The 19925-nt window shown below is 50.1% G+C and overlaps 1 protein-coding gene across 3 annotated transcripts in view; it reads left to right on the forward strand.

The window, feature by feature from the left end:
• The window catches only part of SHANK2 (SH3 and multiple ankyrin repeat domains 2), a 559847-nt gene that overhangs the window by 14717 nt on the left and 525205 nt on the right, over positions 1 to 19925 (forward strand). For 2 of the 3 annotated variants that reach the window (XM_046643794.1, XM_046643795.1), the window contains exon 2: positions 9286 to 9385. The exons of the other annotated variant lie outside the window; for it this stretch is intronic. The gene's annotated coding sequence lies outside the window, so the exon portion shown is untranslated. The remainder of the gene's footprint in view (positions 1 to 9285; positions 9386 to 19925) is intronic. 3 annotated transcript variants of the gene reach the window in all.

Consider the following 19925-nt stretch of genomic DNA (forward strand, 5'->3'; position numbering starts at 1 on the left):
CGAGTCAGCTGGAGCATCATGGGTTTTAACCAAGCCGGTCTTAGAACCGGGAGGGACATGGGCATTTTGTCCAGCTTCCTTCCCAGAATGTCCATCCCTCCCAGTGTGCCCAGTGGCCTCTACCAGTCATCTGTGGATGGTCCTTCCTGAAGGCCCCAGGACCTTTGTGAATAAGATGGTGGTGTGACTTTTAGTTGGATTGTCCCCTTCTAATGAAATCTGTCCCCCGTGACTGTGTTTGGGTAGCCCATCTCCCTGGAACTCCCGGAGGGGGATGGGGGACGCAGATGGATCCAGCTTGTCAAACGTGCTTCGATGGATTCGTACACACCCGGGTCCTGACCGGCGCGTTGATCCTGGCAGAGGAAAGCGTGTGCGGTGTTTCAGCACACTGGTCTCCCAGGCTGTGGTGGTGGGTGTTCTGTCCGGAGGATTTGGGCCACGTGGCAGAACAGCGCCGGCCAGGGTGGGGTGGTGTTCTCTGACGTCTGTCCTCTTGCCCCAGATCTCTGGGGCTTTGGGGAGTGTCGGGACTGCCCCCAGGTGTGTGCTCGTGTGTCCTCTAAGTGGGTGGTGCATTGTGGCTCTCAGAAGTGCTGCACTTGGCCAGCTCTGCCACGTAATTGCTGTGTGACCTTGGGCAAGCCAGTTGACCTCTCTGGGCCTCAATTTCCTCATCCTTAAAATGGAGTAGTAACATACCTCAGGTGGCTGTGAGCATTGAATAAGAGAATTTACGTAAAGTTGAGACTATAATAAGCATTCCTGTACTGCGAACTGCTCTTGTTACCATTATTGACAGTATATGCTTAGTCCGTTTAGGTGCGACCCATCCACATGCAGGTGCTGGAGTCTGTAAACCCCCGTCCTCTGTCCTGATGGGGACCTCCTGTTTCGGCACAGGCTCTGTGGTGAATTCCCACCCCTGCCGCCTGTTCTCTGCAGAGCCTCTGGCCTGGGCTATGTGGGTGCGCCAGGTTCATGTGGAATCTCAGGATGATGGGTGGACCTGGCAGCCCCCCACCCAGGCTGCCTCTTGCCCTTGCAGGGGACATCGCAGCTTTGGGGGTTACCAGAGCTCCTCCTTTAGTCCCTGTGCACAGGGAGTGGGGACAGAGGCAGCAGACTGTGCATCACTTATGGGGGGGTCCCAAGGGGGAGGTTCCCAGAGGGGCAGACACCCTCCCCTCCACTTCCACCCCCAGGAGCTCCAGATGGCCAGGGTTGGGGGGGGGTGGGTTCGCGAGGTGTGCTGTTCCACGCGGGCCGTCTCGGCTCTCAGATGGCTTTTGCTGACGTGGCTGTGCTTTTGTCCATTTGAAATTTTATCCCGCCGTCTTTTATTGAAAAGGGAGCAGAGGGCCTGGGAGGCGGAGAGGGAATGTTCATTAAGTTAATAATCATTTAGGAGCCCTTTCTAGAAAGGCAGGGTAGGGCCTTTGGTGTTGGACAAACCAGGGTAAAATCCCGCTCTGCCAGATGCTTCCTGGGTGCACCACCCACGTGACCTTGGGGGTTGCCTGATCCCTAACTGCTCTGACCCCCAGTTTCCTGATCTGGAGGATGGAGATGGCAGCACCTGCCTAATAAGTAACTATTAAGTTGAGGGTTGTATCAGTTAACTTTTCCTGCATAACAAACCACTCCAAAAGTTGGGGCAAAACAACAAAATAAAAGGTCAAGCAACAACCGTTTATTTCAGGGCCAGAGAGCAAATATTTTTCACTTGTGTGCTATGCAGCCCCTCTCCAACTTTGCCACCCAATTCCCTTTGGTTTTTCATATTTAAATGTTTTAATTTATTTAAAAGCAGTCAAAGGCAAGATGTCAATGAATGTGCATGGCTGTGTTCTAATAAAACTTTATTTATAAAACCAAACTGTGGGCCAGATAGTTTCAACATTCTGTAAATCGACCATTTGTGCTGGGCTCAGCTGGACGGTTCTTCTGGTCTGCTGCGTTCACGTGTGGTCAGCTGGTGGGCTGGCCTCACTCACGTGTTGGGGGGTTGGCTTGCTGTTGCCTGGGGCCGTGGGGGTAACAGCACCCATCTGTTTCCCGTCGCCCGGCAGGCTAGCCCGGCTTGGTCACTTGGTGGCTGCAGGGTTCCTGAGAATAGCAAGAGAGAGCAAGCTCCCATGGGCCACTGGTTTTTCAGTCTCGTCTTGCATCACCTTTGCTATTGTCCCTTTGCTGTTGTCCATTTGGCCAAAGAGAACAGAGTGACCAAGTCCAGGGTCACGTGGAGAGGGCTTCCCCAGAGGGTAGGTCCAGGGAGGTGCGAACCGATTGAAGTTGTTCCTGTGACAACCGACCACGGGCATTACCAGGAGAGGGCACCGTGCATGGGTTTGGGCATCTCCACAGGTGGGGAGTCCCTCCTAGCCGCTCCGCGACTGCCTTTGGACCACAGAAGGGTTCACTCACACATCACGGTGGAGACGCCGGCCGGTTTCATGCTTCTGCCGGTCACGCTGCGCTGTGGTTCAGCCGGCAGGCATAATGAATATTTTATCTTTACACGGTGACTGTTGCTAAGCTGAGTTCATCCTGCACTGTTGCCCTCTCTGGTAATCGAGCTGAGGGCAGAAGCGAATCGGGAACATAATATCTTGCAAAACTCTGCTACATTATTACAACCAGGACACTGACAGTGATACAGTCGGGATAGGAATATTTCCATCAACACAGGGATCTCTCCTGCTGCCCTTTTGCAGCCACACACATTTCTTCCTACCACGTCGGCCCCTCAACCCTGGCAGCCGCTAATCTGTTCTCCATCTCTGGGATTTTGTCATTTTGATAATTATGCAGAAATGGAGTCGTTCAGTAAGAACCTTTCAGGATCGGCTCTTTCCTGTCTCTCAGCATGGTCTTGTCGAGATTGTTGTGCATATCCATGGTCCTTCCCTCCTTTGGCTGAGCAGTATTCCATGGTGTGCGTGCATCACTTTGTTAAAACACGCGCCGTGCGAGGGACATCTGGATAGTTTGCAGTTTGGGGCTGTTATGAGTAAAGCTGCTATAAACATTAGTTTATACGTTTTTGTGTGAACATAAGTCTTCATTTCCCCCGGAAAAATGCCCACGAGTGCCATTTCTGGGTTGTATGGTGGTTGTGTGTTTAGACTTTTAAGAACCCGCCATGCTGTTTCCTGAGCGGCTGCATGGTTTTGTATTCCCGCCAGCAAGGGCCAAGTGCACCCCTTCCTTCCTCTTCTCCCCAGCGCTTGCTGTTCTCACTGTGTTTTATTTCAGCCACTCCGACAGGTGGCTGGTGATATCTCATCGTGGTTTTAATTTGCATTACTTTAAGGGCTAATGACGTTGAACATCTTTTCAAGGGCTTATTTCTCATCCAGCTCTCTTCTTTGTAAAATGTCTCTTTGTGTCTTTTGCTCATGTTTAAATTGGATTTTAAAAATTTTTTTTGCTGTTGAGTTTTGAGGGTTCTTTATATGCTAGACACTAATCCTCTGTTAGATGTACGGTTTGCACAGGTTTTCTCCCGGTTTGTGGTTTGCATTCTCACCCTCTTGACAGGGTCGTAGACAGAACAACAGTCTTGATGATGCTCCCCGGTTTATCAAGTGTTCTGTTTGTGGACTGTGCTGTTGGCGTCACGTCTAAGAACTTGCTGCCTAAGTCTCGATCCCGAAGATTTTCTCTTACGAGAAAATGGCTTTTTCCTAAAAGTTATATAGTTTTGTGTTTTACATTGAAGTCCGTGATCCGTTTTGAGTTCGCTTTTGCGTAGGGCATGAGACTCAGGTTGATGGCCATTATCTTGTGGTTCATGTCCAATTGCCCCAGCACCGTTTGTTGAAAACGCTGCCCTTCCGCCGTTGAATGACTTCCATACCATTGTCAACAATCAGTTGGGCGTGGGGCCACCCTGGTGGTGCAGCGGTTAAGTGCGCACGTTTCGCTTCTCGGCGGCCCGGGGTTCGCCGGTTCGGATCCTGGGTGCGGACATGGCACTGCTTGACAAGCCATGCTGTGGTAGGCGTCCCACATATAAAGTAGAGGAAGATGGGCACGGATGTTAGCTCAGGGCCAGTCTTCCTCAGCAAAAACGAGGAGGACTGGCAGCAGATGTTAGCTCAGGGCTAATCTCCCTCAAAAAAAAAAAAAAATCATTTGGGCATATATGTGTGGGTCTGTTTCTGGGCTCTCTGTTGAGTTCTGTTGACCTCTGTGCCTGTCCTTCCACCGGAACCACACGGCCTTGGCTACCATGGCTCCATAATAAAGTCTTGAAATTGGGTGGACTGATTCACTTTATTCTTTTTCAAATTTGCTATGTTCCATATAAGTTTTATATTTTATATTTATTTCCATATAGATTTTAAATGCCATTCTGTATAAATTTTAGAATAATCTTGTCTATATCTACAAAAATAGCTTGCCGGGATTTTGGGCGGAATTGCGTTCAGCCTGTATGTCACTTTGGGAAGAGTGGACGTCCTGACCGCACTGAGCCTTCCAATCCGTGGACAGGGTGTGTTTCTCACCTTATTCACATCTTCTTTGATTTCTTTCATCCGTGTTGTATAGATTTCAGCATACCAGTCATGACTTATTAGGTTTATGCCTAAGTATTTCACTTTTTTTTTGAGCACAGATAAAAGGTATTGTAGTTTTAATTCCGGTGTCCACATGTTCATTGCTCGTATATGTGGATACAATTGGTTTTTATATGTCGATCTTGTGACCTTGCTCAACCCATTTATTATTTCTAGGAGGTTTCTTTTTTTCCTTTGGTAGAGTCTTTGGGACTTTCTAAAGTCATGTCATCTGCAAATAGAGACAGTTTTATTTCTTCCTTTCTGATCTGGATGCTTATTTCCTTTCCTGGCGTTATTGCTCGTTAGAAAGTCAGTAATGTTGAGTAAGACTGATGAGAGCCGACATCCTTGCCTTGTTCCCGCTCCTAGACGGAGAGCATTTTGATTGTTTCCTATTTGGAATACAGCAGGCTGACGGTTTTCTGTAGACATTCTTTATCAAGTCGAGGAAATTCTCCCTCTTCTTGTTTGCGGAGAATTTTTTTCATAGGTGGATGTTGAATTTTGTCAAGTGCTTTTTCTTCATTGATTGATAGGATTGTGTGATTTTTCTTTTTTGGCCTGTGCTATAGAGTATTACATTGATTGGTTAAAAAAAAAAATCAAACCAGACTTGAGTCCCTGGAGTAAAACCCCCTTGGTCATGATGTACAATTCCTTTCAAGTATCGCTGAATTCTATTTGATAATATTTTGTTAAGGATTTTTATGCCGTAATCATCAGGGGTATTGATCTGTGGGGGTTTTATTTTTTGGTATCTTTATCTGGTTTTAGTATCAAGGTCTTACTTGTTCCATAAAATGGGTTGGGAAGTGTTCCCTCCTGTTTCCCGGAAGAGATTGGTATTAATTCTTGTTTAAACATCTCATGGAATTCTCTAGTGAAACCGTTTGAGTCTGGAGATTTCTTTCTTCTTACGAAACTGGGAGTTTTAAAATTATGAATTCAACATGCTTAATAGTTACAGTGCTTTCAGAGGACCTATTTCCTATTGGGTGAGTTGCGATGGTTTGTATTTGTTGAAGAATTGGTTCCTTTCGTCTGGATTGTCAAGTTTATGTCTGCAGAGCTGTTTGTGGTATTCCCTCTTTCCTCGTCCACAGGTGTGTAAGCCGATCGTCGCTTTCAGCCCTGGTGCTGGAGATTTGTGTCTTCTCTCTTCCTTGTCAGTCTCGCTAGAGTTTTGTCAATTTTATTGACTTTTACAGAGAACCAGCTCATTCTTTCATTGATCTTCTCTAGCGTTTTTCTGTTTTCAGTTTCATTTATTTCCACTCTTACGATCCTCGTTTCCTTCCGTCTGCTTGCTTCAAGCTTATTTTCCCCTCCTCTCGCTCGCTTCTCGAGATGGGAACTTAGAATTTGCTTTGAGATTCTTCTTCTTTTCTGATGCATGCCTTTAGTGCCATAAATATCTGTCTCAGCACTTCTTTAGCTGGGTCCCACAGAGTTTGATATGTTTCTTTCATTTTTGTTCAGTTCCATATACTTTTACAAAATTTCCTCTGGAACTTCTTCTTTGACCCAGGGATTGTTTAGAAGTGTGTTGTTTAAAGCATTTGGAGACGTCTGTTTCCTTTTGGTTATGGATTTCTAGTTTGATTCTGTTGTGGTCAGAAAACACACTCTGGATGATTTCCCTTCTTTTAAATTTGTTGAACTTGTCTATGGCCCTGGAGATGGTCTATCTTGGTATATGTTCCGTGAACACTTGAAAAGAATGTATATCTGCCTTGTTGGGTGGAATGTTCTGTAAATGTCTCTTAGACCCTGTTGGTCGATGGTGTGGCCGAGTGCTTCTGTCTCCTTGCTGATTTTTCTGTCCACTTGTTGAGATGGGGGTTGGGGTCTCTAACTATAATTTTGCATTTGTCTCTTTTTTCTTTTAGTTCCATCAGTTTTTGCTTCATGTATTTGCTCCTCTGTGGTTTGATGCATACATACTTAGGGTTACTATATCTTCTTGGTGGATTGCCCTTTGTCATTATATAGTGTTCATCTCCGTGATAGTTTTCTTTGCCCTGATGTCTACTTTATCTACTATTAATGTAGCCATGCCTGCTTTCCTTTGGTTAATGTTTGCATTCTGTACCTTTGTTCATCCTTTTACTTCCTTCCTGCCTATGTCGTCATATTTGAAGTGAATTTTTGTAGACTTCATGTAATTGGGTCTTCTTGAATCTTTTTTGATCCAATCTGCCAATCTCTGTCTTTTTACTCAGGTATTTTGACCATTTACATTTAATAATATGCTAGGGCTTAAGTCTGGCATTTTATTTTTTGCTTTATGTTTCTTCTCTCTGTTTTTCATTTCTCTGGTTTTTTTTCCTGCCTTCTTTTAGATTATTTGAATATTTCTTGGAATCTCATTTTGATTTATCTGTAACTTTTTGAACTTTCTGTAGCTTTTTAGGTGATTGCTCTGGGCGTTGGCTTGTATACAGGTCCCTTTACTGCTATCTACTGTGATAGTAGTTTCAGTGAAATATATAAACTTTACCTCCTTTTATGTCTCTTTATCCTCCCCCATTTATAACAAAAATGTCTTAAATATTTCCTGTACATACATTTAGAATCAAATCATATTGTGTTAATGATTTTTGCTTCAACTGTCAAACATAATTTAGAAAATTTGAAAGGAAAAAAGAAAGCCTATTGTGCTTACCCATATTTTTGCGTACTGTGTTATTTTTTCCTTCCTGATGTTCCAAGATTTCTTCTCTTACAGTTTTCTTTTTGTTTGGAGAGCTTTCTTTAGCCATTTTTTAGGACGGGTGTGCTGTTGACAGATTCTCTTAGTTCCCCTTCATCCGAGAATGTCTTGATTTTTCCTTTCATTCTTATAGGATATTTTTGCTGTGTATAGGATTCTAGGTTGATAGTTCTTTATTTTCATCATTTGAAAAATATTGTGCCATTTCTTTCTGGCCTTCCTGGTTTCTGATGAGAAATACATTGTTACTCCCGTTGTTTTCCCTCTGTGGGTAAGGTATCATTTTTCTCTGCCTGCTTTCAAGAGTTTTCTTTGTCATTAGTTTTCAGGAGTTTAATTATGATGCATCTCGGTGTTAATTTCCTTGAGTGTTTCCTGTTTGGAATTTGTTCAGCTTCTTGAATCCTTAAGATTATGTCTCTTGCCAAATTTGGGAAGTTTCGAACCATTACTTTTTCGAGTACTTTTTTTAGACTCTCCCCCTCTCCTCTCTCCTGGGACTCTGATGAGTTGAATGCTGGATTTTTAATTAGAGTCCCACAGGTCCCTGAGGCTCTGTTTATTTGTTTACTTTTAGTCTCTTTTCTCTCTTTTTCAGTTCAAGTAATTTCTGTTATTCCGTCTTCTAGTTCATTGATGTTTCCTCCATCCCCTCCATTCTGCTGTTGAGTCCACCCACTGAGCTGCTCATTTCAGTTACTGTGTTTTTCAGTTCTACCATTTCCACTTGGATCTTCTTTATATCTTCTATTTCTTTGCTGAGGTTTTCTGTCTCTTTGTTGAGGCTTCCTGTTTTTTCATCTGTTTCCAGCATGTGTATAAGGGTTCATTGAATCATTTTCGTCATGATCACTTTAAAGTCTTTGTCAGATTGTTCTAACATCTCTGTCACCTCGGTGTTGGCATCCAATTGGTTGTCTTTTTTCTGTTTGAGATCTTCCTGGTTCTTGACGTGATGGATGATTTTTGGTGGAATGTGTCCGTTTTCATATTATGTTAACGAGACCGTGGGTCTTCCTTGGACCTTCTGTTTTAGCTGGCTTGTTTTGGAGAGTGAGAATGAGGTGCTGCCTCATTGCTGCCAGGTGGAGGCAGAAGTCCAGGTTCCCCAGTTGGCCTCTGTCAATACTCGAGTGGGGAGGCTCCTTGTTATTGCTGGTGGGTTCGGAGTTCCTGCTCCTCCTGTGGTCCCCGTCGATCCTGTGATGGGAGTGGCCTCATTATGTTGGACGGTGGACAAAGTCCTGGCTCTCCATTCGCCCTCTTCTGACACCAGACCAGCTGGGTGAGGGAGGGGTGCCCTGCTACTGCCAAGTGGGTGTGGAAATCCAGGCTCCCCACACTAGGCAGGCGACACGAGGAGGATTCGTGATCACCTGGTGGGGAAGAAAGTCCCAGCTCCCTACTTGGGCTTATTGGACACCCCCAATGGATGTGTGGGTGCCTCATTACAGCCACGTGGGAGTGGAAGCCTGGCCTCCCCACTCCGGCTTTGCTGCTGTGGATCAGGGTGGCGTGGCACAGTGTTTTCTGCAGTGTCTGGATGGAGTAGAGTGGTTATTGTCTAAACCTATCGCCTTGTTAGGCGGCCACTTTCCTGGTCCTTTGGCTTGAGATAGCAGTCCTTCGTTGCATCTTTTTTGTCTGTTTCTACTGGTGTTTCTGGGTTTTTGGCTTCTTCAGCTCCATGCCTGGAATATGAGGCAAAAACGCAACCCAGAGAACTGACCACCGGGCCTTTCCTGGGATCCCATGGTTCCTAGGCAGCCTGCCTTCCTCTGTCCGCCTGTCAGAGTCATATGTTTGCTTTCTGTACAACATCCTGGGTTTTTAGTTGTGCTTCACAGGAGGAATAGGGGGAAGGATGCCCACCTCATCTTTCCAGAAGCAGACGTGCAGTCGCTGGTTTTCCGCTCAGGGAAATAAAGATGCACTTGAAGTTTTAACGTCCTGCCTCTCGACAGTCTCTGTCTGACTGCGCCCTGGTCTCGTTGTCTCTTGCAGCTCAGGAGATCTCTCCAGTCTCCGTGTCTTGGCCCGCTGGAGCCCCGAGGGAGCCCGTTGTAAGGAGCCTTTCTGCGGGCTCAAGCTGCCAGGACCTTTGGTGAGTTAGAACATTTTCTCTTTGTCTGTGTCACCTGCAAGCCAGTCGCCGCTGTCATGGTGTGGTCTGCCTCACGCCTTTTGCGCTGTGGCCCGAGGACAGTCAGTTCCTTGTGGTCAGGCCTTCAGTGCTGGTGTCAGGGTGGGGACAGGGTGGACGGAGTTGTCCTTGGCGCTGGAGAAACAAAGCTGCCCCTTGGTGCCCAGCTCACGCAGCCTTGAGGGGACGTAACAGGACCGTGACTCGAGACACCAGCTCTGCTCTCGTCTCTGCTCTGAGACGTCCTAGCTGCACTGCTCATGCTGGACTCAGCCTGTGGCCAAGGGTGGGTGGCGGAGAAGGTGCTGCAGGTGGCCCTGCTCCATTTTTGCATGGACCAGAGGTCACCTGTTTATGTCCGGTCACCCGGATCAATGACCTGTGGTCCCAAGGAGGTCAAGACACGCCCTGAGCTCGCTGCCCGGTACCCAGACCTGTTTTACTGAGCACCTACTCTGTGCACCACTGGTGTCGTTTCATCTGCAATATGGGCTTAAAATCGACATTTGCTGAATGTCACCTGAATGTTGATACTTACCGTAGCTGACTTCCCAAATAAAGTAAAATTATTGCTGTTCTCAGGGGAGGGAACAGGGTCCCAGCAGGTAGGTTCCTTGCTCACAGCCATGTCGGTATCCAGCGGCTCAACTCAGCCCTGGCTCGGCACACACTGGGCTCTTTGCGGGGCGATGCCTCCCAGCCTGGCCCCACGTACTGGGGACCATAAAAGGCAGATTTGTGTGGTCCAGACCCCTTTGGACAGTGTTTCTGGGAGGGGGGGGGATAGAAAAAAGAAAAAGGAGAGCCTTTTTTTTTTTATTATCACCTGTCCAAAAGCCGTTTTAGACATTTTTTCCAAATTGTCCACCCCAGTGAAATTTGAATACCATGGAAATGCCCTATATCTGTTTATGTTCTGCTAGCATATCTGTGCTTTATACTTAAAAACACTGAGGTCCATTTCACCCTCCGGGACCCTGGTAAGAATACACGTCCTGGGCTATGAAGACAGCAGGCAAGAGTATCGTATCGGAGCCACTGGTCCTGCCCTGCTCCTGGTCACCACCGGCTTTGGGGGGGTCGCCTCCTAACTGGTTATCCTACCACCTCCACAGCTCTCCAGTCCTCTCTGAAGTCCAGTTCCAATCCTGCCCTTCCCTTTTTCACGCCCTTCCACGCGGTCCCTCCACGTGCTCTGAGCTGCTGCTCTGGCCTCCGCTCCCGCCCCTCCCCCAGCGAGATGGGCGTTCTCCTGGCAGGGGATGGTGACGGGGCTCCGTGGAGGCCTGTCCCAGCTGTCCCGACCGGGTAAGCAGAGCCTGCAGTCCACTCTTCTGTCTCTAGCCGACGCCAGATGCTGTTCCCTATCAGGAACCACCTGGCTTTGAACCCCAGCGTGCACGTGGCACCTGCTCCTTCACGTGATACGCAATCGAGCCTTGTCACATGATGCACAGGAGAACGCGTGACTCGAGCGGAGAACGTGGTCTGCCCCTTTCTTGTAGAGGTAGGAGCAGGCTCAGGGAGAAGAGGTGGTCCAAGTTCACACGGGATGTTCCAGGCACTAGGTTGAACCCTGTGACATTGTCGGCAGCGACTGCCTTTGCTTTCCTTGGGACTCACCATCGATTATGAGCAGAGGCTGGAGGCAGGGCTCGGGGCCCACAGTGGGGTGCGTTTCTGCATTTGAGGGGGCATCTGCCTCAGGCCGGCAGGGCATTGCTGGTCCACGAGCGGGTGGCACCTCTCTGAGCCTCAGTTTGCATCCAGACCGTCTTACCTCCTCCAAGTTTCTTCATGAGAAAAGGACCCTTGACCAGCGGTTCGAGCTGTTGCGTGTCACCATCCTGGAGTCTTGATGCTGTGCTGCCCTGTTTCTCTGGAAATCCTTTGTCGGGGCTGGGCCTCGAGCCTGTTCTTAGGCTCACCGTTGGCTCCCGCCTGGTGGGGAGCACTCAGTCTCAGAGCATCCCTCTCTGTGATGGTGGTCATCGATCTACAAGGGGAGGGGAAGACAAGCTGGTCTGGGCAGCTCAGGAGGGGCTGGGACCGAGTTTGTTGTTATCTTGGTTTCCTGGCCTGGGGTCTCTCCCCCTTCACAGTGGACCGTGTCTCGGATGGCGGGTGACGTCCACTGGGTGATTAGACCAAGAAGAGCGTCCCAGGGTGGCTCAGCTGGAGGAAGGGTGGTGGCCCTGGCGTTGTGGGTGAGGAGGGTTTCCATCTGTCCGATGTTGGTTTTCTGTGGTCCCAGGTGATGCTGGGTCCCCGGGTGTGGGGAGGGGAGGTGAATTACTCATCAGGCCAAGGTCTCTGGGCTCTTTTTCTCCTTCTCAGCTGCCTCGTCTGCGTCCTCAGGTGCCCCACGCCTCAGTGGCCTCCTGAAGTCCTCAGGGCGTCTGTTCACCATGCGCATCCCCCGTGGGCGCCCCACGTCCCCCTGCCCTGGCTGCAGCGTCATTGCGCAGTGGAAACGTTTTATCCCGTAATCAAGTGCATGGATTCTGGGTTTCAGACCTTCTGTGGTGATCGCCTCCTGCTGCCACTCAGAACCAATGGAAAATTACCCTTGAGTGGTAATTTAGTTTGTAGCCAGGATGTCGCATAATCAGTGGTGGAAGGGTTCCACTTTGGAGGAGCAGAATTAATTCACGGGGCCGCGGATCCTCACGGATGATTCAAGACGTTAGATTAATGAATTCGAGGGTTTGGTTTCCCTGAAGTGTTCTTTGTTATTGCCTCAAATTATCTTTTCCACTCTGGGTCTAATCAGATCCCCCCGGTGATTAATCAGTGACGCGAGAGGACGGCGGGCGCTCCAGGGGACCTTCCTGGGTGGTGAAGGGACACGCCAAGCGGAATTTGCAAGGGGGGCCTGGGGGGCGGCTCCGTCTGCCGGGATGGTACCCAAGTACCTCCCTGCATGACTGGGTGCTCGTGTGTGGCTCTAAGTCAGGGATGGGCAAGCTGTCTGTGTGTGTGTGTGTGTGCATGCATCTGTGTGTGTCTATACGTTTGCATCTGTGTATATATGTGTGTTTGTGTGTGTGCATCTGTGTGTGTACGCCTGTGTATGTATCTGTGTGTGCATCTGTGTGTGTGTATATATCTGTGTGTACACCTGTGTGTGTGCATCTGTGTGTGTATACCTGTGTATGTATCTGTGTGTGCATCTGTGTGTGTGTATATATCTGTCTGTACATCTGTGTGTGTGCATCTGTGTGTGTATATATGTTGGTGTATGTACATCTGTGTGTGTGCACATCCATGTGTGTGTACATTGTGTGCATCTGTGTGTGTACGCCTGTGTGTATCTGTGTGTGCATCTGTGTTTCTCTGTGTGTCTGTGTGTGCATCTGTGTATCTCTGTGTGCATCTGTGTGTGTGTATGTATCTCTGTGTGTGTACATCTGTGTGTGTGCATCTGTCTGTGTACATCTGTGTGTGTGTGCATCTGTGTGTGTGCATCCGTGTGTACGTGTGTGGCAACCCACGCCAGTTAGGGAAACTTCGTCAGCAGAGAGTCTAAGTTGGTTCCTGGAGTGACAAGTGAGGAGTTGGAAGAATTTTTTGCTCAAAGGGCCCAGCGTGCGCAGAAGCCTGGCTAGGGCCTGGCATGGTCAGAATCTGGACTTTTCCTTGGGGACGAGGGAGCCAGGGTCTATTTTTAGTGGAGAGAAGGCCAAGATGAGGTCTGGGTTTGGGGAGCATCCTGCCCCCCGATGCAGGGTGGAAAGCGGTGCAGTTGCACAGAACGGCCGGGGCAGCCGCTGGCAGGGGGACTGGGGGAGTCCTGGTGCAGTGGCACGGTGGAGCAGAGGTGGTGCACGCCGGGAGGGGACGGGAAGACACCCCAGAGCCCGGTCAACCTAGGCCCCTTCCCGCTGTGCACCCCCGGGGCCGCGTCGGGACAGCCCCTCCGCGTCAGAATTCCAGGGCCGGCTTTGATCCTTTTCACTTTATTGCTGTTACTCTCTGGAATTCCAGAGAGTTTAGGCCCTGGGGATCCTGGGCTTGGAGCTGGACCACGGGGGGACGGGGGGGTCCAAGCAGCTGAGAGGGAGGCCAGCCTAGAGCAGGTGACGGTGCCCTCTCCGGGGTCAGTACCGGCCCAGGCGAGGGTGATGGAGCCGCAGATCTGCGCCCTCTCTGACCCTGCATTAAGGAGGCCGCCCTCAGCTCTCCGGAGGGAGCCCCGGAACCGCCAGGAGGAGCTGGAGGCGACTGGGGGAGGGTTGAGACACCCCCCAAACGCATCAAGTCCCAATTCTGGGACCTGTGTGTGTCACCTCATGATGAAGTTGGTGCTGCTGTGATTAAGGTAAGGACTTTGTGATGGGGGATTACCCTGGATTATCCAGATGGGCCCTTAATGCCGTCACAGGGTCCTTACAAGAGGAGGGCAGCGGGAGATTTGAATATGGACGGGGAGGAGGCCACGTGGGGACAGAGGCAGAGGCTGGAGGGACGTGGCCACAAGCCCAGGACATCTGGAGCCCCAGAGGCTGCAAGAGGCAGGAAGGACCCCCCCACGCCGCCCAGAGCCTCCAGAGGGACTGCGGCCCCACGACGTCTCGATTTCAGTCCACTGAAACTAATTTCAGCCTCCAGAACTGCAAGAGGATGGATGCGTGTTGCCATAATCTGCCCAGTTTGTGGCCATTTGTCCAGCAGCCCCAGGACCTTGTCCGTGACGTTAATCCAGGAGAGCACCTCTGTGGGGGACCGGTGACTGTCAAGGCTTTGCCGAGGAGGAAGAAGGGAAGTGGGGTGTTGTGTGTCCAGGCTCAGGTTTCTGCTGGGCTTACCTTGATGGCAGGGCTGGTCACCGTGAGGGCGTTTGCCCGGGCGGGCGTATTGGAGGACGGCGACCTCAGCTCCCTGGGGCCCTGCTGAAGCCTTTGAGGGGTGGGCTCGGCGCTACTGTGCGCAGGACCACCATTACTTGTCACTCCTCTGCAGAATGTGCCCCCAAGCCAACCGCCAGGAAAGGTTTAGGCTTGTCTGAACAAAGTGCCCGCCCAGCGTGTGCCAGGTGGTTCCTGCGAGGCCCCTGCTGGGCACTGCCAGGCGGGCCTTGAGCATCTGCATCCTCTCAGCACAACTGGGTGCCCTCGCTGTTGTCTCCGGGCCAGGGCCGGACACCCCCGGTCTCCCACGGAATTGCCCCAGAGTGTTTCTGGCATTAAAGTTTTCCTCCACAGATGTACGTGGCACCTCAGATGCCTAAGCGGCTTCGTCCCCGTTGCCTGGGGAGCAGGACGGGGACCGGAGCGCCTGCCCCCTCTCCTCCTGCCCTCTGAGTTCTGGTCTGGTCCGTTCTCCCCCGTTGTCGGCTCCAGCTGCGCAGGATCTTTGTGTGCGAAACCTGGTAGGTACGTCACAGCCTCACAGTTTGAACCCTGTAAGTGGGTCTGTCATTTATGGTGGGAGAGGCAGAGGCACAAAGAGGTGGGTCCCTTCCAGGCCACCCGCCCGTGAGTGACAACGTGCAGCTTCCAGAACTGTCCTTTGGCAGGTTCCACATCTCTGAAGGTTCCATCCCGGACTTGGGGCTCTCGCCTCTGCTCTGTGTGCCTCCCTTCCCGTTCCTGTCCCCTCGGCTGCCTGGATTTCCTACTCAGCCAGGAGGTCTCTCCGCCTCCGCCTCTGTGCCTTCTCTGGGAGGCACGGTGGCCACCGAGCTCCCCGGGCCTGCGCGGGACACAGCTGCTGCCTTGGGCATCGCAGTGCCATGGCGGGAACAAGCTCGGGGCCCCTGGGCATCCCTCTCACTCCTCGCCCTCTGCCTCCTCCCGCCAGTGTAGACCCCAATACCCAGCGAGGCAAGTGGGGGTAGACACATCTCCCGGCATTGGGGTTGGGGAGCAAGGGGAGCAGGAGAGATGGGGTGGGAACGTCCGTGGGCTCTGCAGCGCCCTGCTGGGGGTTTGGTGGCGAGGAGGCGGCACGGGTCCACGGTGGCCTGATTATTTGTGGAAACTGCTGACACCCTTTGAGGACTCAGATTGACTTGACAGGGTCTCGAAAGGGAAGCTGTTCTTTGTGCTCCTCGCGTAGATCCTTCTGAATTGAGTAAAAGGAGTTCTTGGGCATCTTGCAGATTCTAAGACCTTATCCCCAAGAACTCCACTTCAGTAAGAATGTGTCTTTTTAGCTTGCTTCCCAAACGATTCTGCTGTGGGTCATACTGGTAAATCTCCACTTTAACCCTTAGGGTTCTCTAAGACCAACCTGTGGGAGAAGAGAGCATTTTTACACTTATATGTGATGTTTATCTCTGAGCTTCCTGGCAGCCAGGGTGAAAAGGGAAAGATGGGATAACAGAGTTCTCTTGTCTGCTGTTCGCTCATCTGGAGAGCAGATTTCCCTTGGCACTCTAGTCTAAGACGAATATTTTTCATGTGACATGGTGTTTTCACTTGGGGTTTTCCAAAAAAAAATCAATGTAGTCTTCAAACACTGTTTGACCTCAGTGAAAGCCAAGGACATAACAAAAGCAGCTTTGAGGTGGACACTAAGCTAGCGTGGTTCAAGTGTGTTGCCCTCTCATATTTTGAAGTGATTCAGATGTGGAACTTAGAAGAACCGTGGGCAGAGTTAACTTTGGGCCGGGGCAGAGCTTTTCTCAAAAGAGAATTGAAGAAAGAGGGAGAGAATTGACTGACCGCATATTGTCAGATTCCATTTCTTGAAATGTCCCAAACAGGCCGATCTACAGAGACAGAAAGCAGTTGAGTGGTTGCCAGGGGACGAGCACAGCGTTGGGGAGAATGGAGGTGATGGCTAAGACACGCAGGTTTCTTTTTGAGGTGATAGAAATGTTTTGTAATTGATGGGGCTGGCCCCGTGGCCGAGTGGTTAAGTTCGCGCGCTCTGCTGCAGGCGGCCCAGTGTTTCGCCAGTTCGAATCCTGGGCGCGGACATGGCACTGCTCATCAGGCCATGCTGAGGCGGCGTCCCACATGCCACAACTAGAAGGACCCGCAACGAAGAATATACAACTATGTACCGGGGGCTTTGGGGAGAAAAAGGCAAAAATAAAATCTTTAAAAAAATTAAAATAAAATAAAATAAAAAAGGAATGTGTTGTAATTGATAAAGTGATGGTTGACCCAAGTTTATGAATATATTAAAGTCCACTGAATTGTACACTAAATGGGCAAGTTGTGTGGTGTGCGAAATACATCCCAACAAAACAGTTTTTAAAAAAGAGAGTTGACTGGCGTGGTGTGTGCTGGCCTGAGTCCGAGATGGGGTGCCAGGGAGCCTGCAGAAGTCTCGGGAGCTGTTACCCTGAGCGGGGGGGTAAGGAAGCCTCCAGGGCTGCAGCAAGCCCCCCCTGAAACACGGCCCTGAGTTGTGGCACGGCCCAGTCCCTTGGGTGGTGCTCCCACCCACCCCGAGGGGCTGCGTTGGACCCTGTTCTGTGAGAGGATCGCCGGAGGTGAGGGCAGAGAGGGTGCTAAACCACGTGGTTCGTCTGTTCCGGAGCTGTTTTTACCGCCAGCCCTGAGGCTGCCGGGCGAGTTCTTTGGAGCGGGAGAGCCCTGTCCACAGCTGGAATGTGGTTTCTCCGGCCGGACGGAGCAGGATGCGCCCTCGGTCGGTGCTTCCAGCAGAAGCCTGGGTCTCGCCCGCGCCCGGGGGTGGGAAATAGCCAGTGGAGGGAGTCACGACCTGGCCTCGGGTGCAGCCGGCTTTACTGAGGCTCAGAGATACAGCTCTCTGGTCAGAAAGGAGTCGGCTGACAGTGGACACAAATAACGTGAAATTAGGTGAATGTGAGTCTGTACGTGTCTGTTTCAAATGAAAGGAACCGTGTGGCCGAACCAGGGATTTCCTGGGCGGTGAGACTGGGCGTTCACCTTGAAGGACCACGGAAGGGATGGTGTCACACGCGGAGCCTCTGGTGACCCCTAGGACTGAGGGTTGCCGTGTTAGGGCCCCTTAGAAGGTCTCTCAGTGTCTGTGTTTCCCATCCAGGGGCCACAGACTCACGGAGAATCTGAGGAGGGTCTTTGGTGAGTATTTGTCCATGTGTGTCCGCCACAGACCTGCAGACACTTGGCAGTTTACTGCATCCTCCACGTCCCCCAGGGAGCCCGCCCCGCGAGTCCTGCGGACCCTCAGGATCTCGTACAGGAGGGGGCGCCCCCGGATTCTCCCCAGGCAGCCGAAGGTGGGGGCTCCATTAGAGAAGCCGGAATTTAGGAACCTCTTGTCTAAACCGTAAGGGGTATGTGTGTGCACGTGTGTGCATGCATGTGTGTTTGCACGCGTGTGTGCGTGCACGCCTTGGGCTCAGGTCGTTCCGCATTATGGTACCTGTTGTTCCAGGTGCCATCCTTTGAGCCCCTCCCTGTGGGGTACGCGCGAGTGTCTCACCAGACGACCTCTTTAACCCTAACCCACCAGCCTTGCTGGGTGGGGGGGGCAGTAAGCCCACTTGACAGATGTGGAAACTGAGGCTCAGGATCCAATCCCTTGCTGAAGCGCATATGCACCATTAGTTTTCTCAAGCTACCGCCATTGCTTCTGTCTCCTGGGTGGCTGCAGGCAGGTCTTTATTTTGTCTGTTGATGGGTCCTCAGTGCCTGAAACGGGCTCTGCCATGTCGTGGGTGCCCAGTAAAAACTTGTAGAATGAAACACTGAACAAAGCTTTGAGTGCACAAACTCATTTATAAACAGGGTTTGACCTATCTTGCAATCATTAAAACAGAGACCTTAAAAAAAATACGGTAGTTGAGCCATGATCGCTTTCTGTGGTCTGGTGGCCGAGGATGAATGCATCTGACCGCAGGGGAGGAGTTCCTGGAGAATCACAAATAAAGAGCTCGAAGACAAAATGACAACGATGGAGGAGAACAACTCTAGTAGCCACACTGGTGATAGTGGTTAACACGTGGCTGCCCACCGCGGAGAGCAGTATGGCAGGTCCTCAGAGAGTTAAATGCGGAGTTGCCATATGAGCCACCAGTTCCCCTCCCAGGCGCATACCCGGGAGAAGTGAAAACACGTACATGGACGTTCATAGCAGCGCTATCCGCAAGAGCCAAAAAGTGGGAAGAACCCAAGTGTCTGTCAACAGATGAGTGGATGAACAAATGTGGTCCATCAACGCAATGGACTGTTATTCACCCATAGGAAGGAAGGAAGCACTGATAACAGCCTCCAATATGCATGAACCTCCAAAACATGGGATGCTCAGTGGAAGAAGCCAGACACAGAAGGACGCAGATTGTATGGTTCCATGTGTCTGAAGTGCACAGGATAGACAAGTCCATACAGACAGAAAGCAGAGTACTGGTTGCCGGGGGCAGGAGTGGCTGGGGAGGGGATTTTGGGGGAGGACGGAATGGGGAGTGACTGCCTAACGGGCATGGGGTTTCCACTTGGGGCGACGGAAATGGTCTGGAATTAGATAGTGGCGATGGTTCCACAATACAGCTAAAACCGCTGCACTGAGCACTTTAAAAATGGCGAATTTCATGCTATGTGAATATTATCTCAATATAAAAAGTTGCGGAAAAAAAAAACTATACCTCCACCCACTTATTAGAACGTCCAAAATCCAGAACACTGGCAACACCTGATGCCGCTGAGGACGTAGGGCAGCAGGAACTCTCATTCATTGCTAATGGGAATGTAAAATGGTATAGCTGCTTTAGAAGATGGATGGTAGTTTCTTACATAAGTAAACATGCTACCCAAAGCAATCTACAGATTCAGTGCAATCCCAATCAGAATCCCAATGACATTCTTCACAGAAATAGAAGAAAGAGTCCTAAAATTTATATGGAACAACAAAAGAGCTTGCAGATAGCCAAAGGAATCCTGAGAAAAAAAGAACAAAGCTGGAGGCATCATAATCCCTGACTTCAAAGCTACAGTCATCAAAACGGCATGGTACTGGCACAAAAACAGACGCACAGATCAATGGAACAGAATTGAAAGCCCAGAAATAAACCCACACATCTGTGGACGGTTAATCTTCGACAAAGGAGCCAAGAACATACAATGGAGAAAGGAAGTTCTCTTCAATCAACGGTGTTGGGAAAACTGGACAGACACGTGCAAAAGAATGAAAGTAGACCATTATATTTCGCTATACACAAAAATTAACTCAAAATGGACTAAAGACTTGAGGGTAAGACCTGAAACCATGAAACTCCTAGAAGAAAATGTAGGCAGTACACTCTTTGACATGTGTCTTAGCAGCATCTTTTCGAATGCCAAGTCCCCTCAGGCAAGGGAAACAAAAGAAAAAATAAACAAATGGGACTTCATCAGACTAAAGAGCTTCTGCACAGCAAAGGAAGCCAGGAACAAAATGAAAAGACAACCCACCAACTGGGAGAAAAATCTTTGTGAATCATACATATGATGTAGGGGAGGAAGACGTTCCTGCACTCACTGGGTCCCTCTGGCTGGGCTACGAATTAAATTGACATGAGACAGAATAGCAGGAGAAAATCCAACAGAGCTTTATAATATGC

Source organism: Equus quagga, chromosome 17, assembly GCF_021613505.1.
Source record: "Equus quagga isolate Etosha38 chromosome 17, UCLA_HA_Equagga_1.0, whole genome shotgun sequence".
Lineage (NCBI taxonomy): Eukaryota > Metazoa > Chordata > Mammalia > Perissodactyla > Equidae > Equus > Equus quagga.